This window comes from Herpailurus yagouaroundi, unplaced genomic scaffold (genome assembly GCF_014898765.1).
Source record: "Herpailurus yagouaroundi ecotype Mexico unplaced genomic scaffold, PumYag 283, whole genome shotgun sequence".
Classification (NCBI taxonomy): Eukaryota; Metazoa; Chordata; class Mammalia; order Carnivora; family Felidae; genus Herpailurus; species Herpailurus yagouaroundi.
Window position 1 is genome coordinate 71,119 of NW_024412500.1, and position 4,059 is coordinate 75,177.

At 40.8% G+C, this 4,059-nt stretch overlaps 1 pseudogene; it reads right to left on the bottom strand.

The window, feature by feature from the left end:
* Positions 1–314: 314 nt before the first annotated feature.
* On the bottom strand, positions 315–1,286 carry LOC121021283 (olfactory receptor 7A17-like; annotated as a pseudogene).
* Between the last annotated feature and the right edge of the window lie 2,773 nt (positions 1,287–4,059).

The following is a 4,059-nucleotide window of genomic DNA, read 5'->3' on the forward strand; positions in this document are numbered from 1 at the left end:
AAATTATTCTTCAGAAATCCATGTTACCCCATGACATAAATGGGAATTTACAAATATTTTTGGTCAAGGCTAGAAAAAACTTTGAAAAAGTAGGGATTGGACAAAGAGGAAACTGTATGTCAGACAGAGCAGAAGCTTAATAAAATGGGTTATTTAAATTGTATGGAGAAGCTGAATTCAAATAAATGGAAATGCCAGGAAATAGGAGGAGCACATTCTACTTCCACAATCTTATCAAGGGATAACAATTCCTGGCTCTGAGGCTTTGAGCCCTGCAATCATGGGCACATCTTCAGCCCCAGGAAGATTGGTCCTTACATCACTGGAATCCCAACGATTCTTTTCAGAGCCCTCGTTATGTCTCTGTTCCTCAGGCTGTAGATGAAGGGGTTCAGCATGGGTGTGACCACCGTGTACATCACCGAGGCTGTTGTACTTGAGTGGGAACTCTGGGTAGCAACAGAGCTAAGGTACACTCCGAGGCCTGTACAACAAAATAAGGAGACAACTGAGAGGTGAGATGCACAGGTGGAAAATGCCTTGTACTTGCCCTGAGCTGATGAGATCCCACGTATGGAGGAGACTATCTTAGAGTAAGAGTAAAGGATCCCAGCCAAGGGAGCACCACCAAGGAGCACAGTTGCAAAATACATCACCGTGTCATTAAGAAAGGTCTCAGAACAGGCAAGCCTGAGGACCTGATTGAGTTCACAAAAAAAATGGGGGATTTCCATGCCTGTGCAGAAGGATAGTGGCAGCACCATTAAGGTTTGTAACAGTGAGTTCAGAACACTGATGATCCAGGACACCAGAACAAGCAATCCACAGAGCTGGGGGCTCATGATGACGGTGTATTGCAGGGGGTGACAGATGGCCACAAATCGGTCATAGGCCATTGCAGACAGGAGAAGGTCATCCAACTCTGCACAGAGTATGAAAAAAATACATCTGGCTGATGCAGCCTGCATAGGTTATGACCTTGCTGTGGGTCTGGATGTTCAGAAGCATCTTCGGGACGGTGGTGGAGGTGAAGCAGAAGTCTACAAAGGACAGGTTGGCCAGGAAGAAGTACATGGGCGTGTGGAGGCGGGAGTCAGAGCTGACGGCCAGGAGGATGAGCAGGTTCCCAAACACAGTGATCAGGTACATGGAGAGGAAAAGCCCAAATATGAGGGGCTGCAGTTCTGGTTCTTCTGAAAATCCCAGAAGAAGAAACTCTGAAATTTGTGTATCATTGCCTAGTTCCATGTGGTGGAGTTGACTACTATGGAAGAAAAAAAAATAACGTGATTAATTTTCAAGCAAATGGGTTTTGTTAACTTATTGCCCTTTATTTCGTTTTTATTTTTTAAAGTTTTTATTTAAATTCCAGTGGGTGATGGGCATTGAGGAGGGCACCTGTTGGGATGAGCACTGGGTGTTGTATGGAAACCAACTTGACAATAAATTTCAGATTAAAAAAAAGAAAATAAAAATAAAAAAGTAAAAAAAACAAAAACAAAAATAAATTCTAGTTAGTTAACATACAGTGTAATATTAGTTTCAGGTGTACTATACAGTGATTCACTGTACACTTCTATACATCACCTAGTGCTCTATACATCAAGAGGGTGCTCCTTAATTACCCCCATCAGCTATTTTACCCACACACCCCCACCTCCCCTCTGGTAAGTTTGTTCTCTGTAAAAGAGTGTGTTTCTTGATTTGTCTCTCTCTCCCATTTTCACCTTTGCTCATTTGTTTTGTTTCTTAAATTCCACATACGAGTGAAATCATATGGTATTTGTTTTTCTCTGACTGACATCTCACTTAGCATAATACGTCCTAGTTCCATCCATGTCATTGCAAATGGGCAAATTTTCGTTCTTCCTGATGGCTGTATTCCATTGTATATATATACCACAGCTCCTTATCTATTCATCAGTCAATGGACACTTGGGCTATTTCCATAATTTGTAAATAATGCTGCTATAAACATCTGGGTGCATGTATCCCTTTGAATTTTTATTTTTGTATTCTTTAGGTAAATACCTAGTAGTGTGACTGCTGGGCCATAGGGTAGTTCTTTTTTTTTTTTTTTTAAACTTTTTGAGGAATCTTCATACTGTTTTCCACAGGACTGCACCAGTTTGCCTTCCCACCAATAGTGTGAAAGTGTTCCCCTTTCTCTACATCCCCACCAACATCTGCTGTTTCCTGTGTTAAGTTTAGCCATTCTGACAGGGGTAAAGTGATATCTTATTGTAGTTTTGATTTGCATTTTCCTGATGATGAGTGATGTTGAGCATCTTTTCTTGTGTCTGTTAGCCATCTGGATGTCTTCTTTGCAAAAATGTCTATTCATGTCTTCTGCCCATTTTTAAACTAGATTATTTGTTTTTTGGCCAAATATCCATTGACTGATGAATGGATAAGGAAGATGTGGTACACGCACACACACACACACACACACACACACACACACACACACTAATATTACTCAGCCATAAAAAAGAAGGAAAAGAATGAAATCTTGCCATTTGCAATAATGTGGATGGAGCTAGAGAGTATTATGCTGAACCAAATAAGTCAGAGAAAGACAAATATCATATGATTGCACTGATATGTGGAATTTATGAAATAAACTAAATGAACATGGGGGGGGTGGAGAGGCAAATAAGAAACAGACTCTTAACTCTAGAGAACAAACTGAGTGTTGCTGGAGGGGTGGGGGGATGGGTTAAATAGGGGATGAGGACTAAGGAGGGCACCTGTGATGAGCAGGTATGTAAGTGTTGTATGTAAGTGTTGAATCACTAAATTCTACACCTCAAACTAGTATTACACTGTATGCTAACTAGCTGGAATTTGAATAAGAACTTGGAGAAAAAAAAAGAAAAATCCATACAATCTAAGTCCATACAGCTCCCTATCAGATGGTGACAGGGGCTGTGAAGGAAAAAAGTGGGCATAAAAAGGAGTGGATGGGGAGGGCTCTTTTTTTAAATAGGTGTTTAGGAAGACTGCAAAGAAGGTGACACTTTAACAGAGGCTTCCAGAAAGACTTAGCAGGAGGCAGGAGGATATTGGGGGAAGCGCGTGCCCTGCAGGGAAAACAGAGCCAAGACCCTGGAGAAGGCGTTTAGTCCAGATATTCAAATCTGACAATGAAGTCAGCATGGGGAGGGAATGAATAGGGATGAGAGGTGTTGGCAGAGAATACTGAGGGGCAAGGTGGCTCTCCCACCACTGTTGAAACTTCAAGACACAGGGAGTCCTTCCTTCCATGGTGTGCTTGGCATTTTATTAGTTTTGTTCTAAGGTATTCTGTGAATTGAGATAGATCCCTTCCTTATTTCCATCTATGCTTAACATCCTGGCATTTAAGGGTCACATATTGGAGTATATGAACTCCTTGCCCCGAGGACTGCTTGTACTCCACAACACACACTGCACACACACGAACACACAAAAATACAGAGTGCACTGTGGCCTCCTGGCGCTGCGTTACTATCATGCTTTTCTCACCCCCAGCCATCATAATTCTAAAAGAAATGATACAAGGCAAACTCAACACAAGATTACCTTTACCCTAAAGAATGCGTAAATAGTACCTAAATTCTAGTTAGTAAGCTTCCCATGGGCATGTAAACATCAGGCTTCATTTTAATATAATCGTCATGTGTCCTGTATTTAAAGAAACATAAGGAAGCAGTTCCAAAAACACAGGGAGGAGAGAAATGGACACAGGGGAAAAAAAGATCTAATAAGCTCCAATTGTCCCTGAGAGACTGTGATGAGGAGAAAGCTTCCCTGATTCTGGTAGCATTCCAGCCCCAGTTACATACCCCTGATCCAAGAATAATTAACAAAGCTGGAAAAAAAAAAAAAAACACCAGCGTGTCTTAACAAGAAATGGGTGGTATTTTTTTTTTTTTTTACTATTTTTATGATTGAATATTCCTCTAGAAAAATGTGCAAAGGGAAGAAACCTGAGTATGACAAAAGAAATTATACAATGTATAACAACCAAAGGGGATTTTTCAAAATGCAATAACAAAAAAGTTTTCCCAATGATCT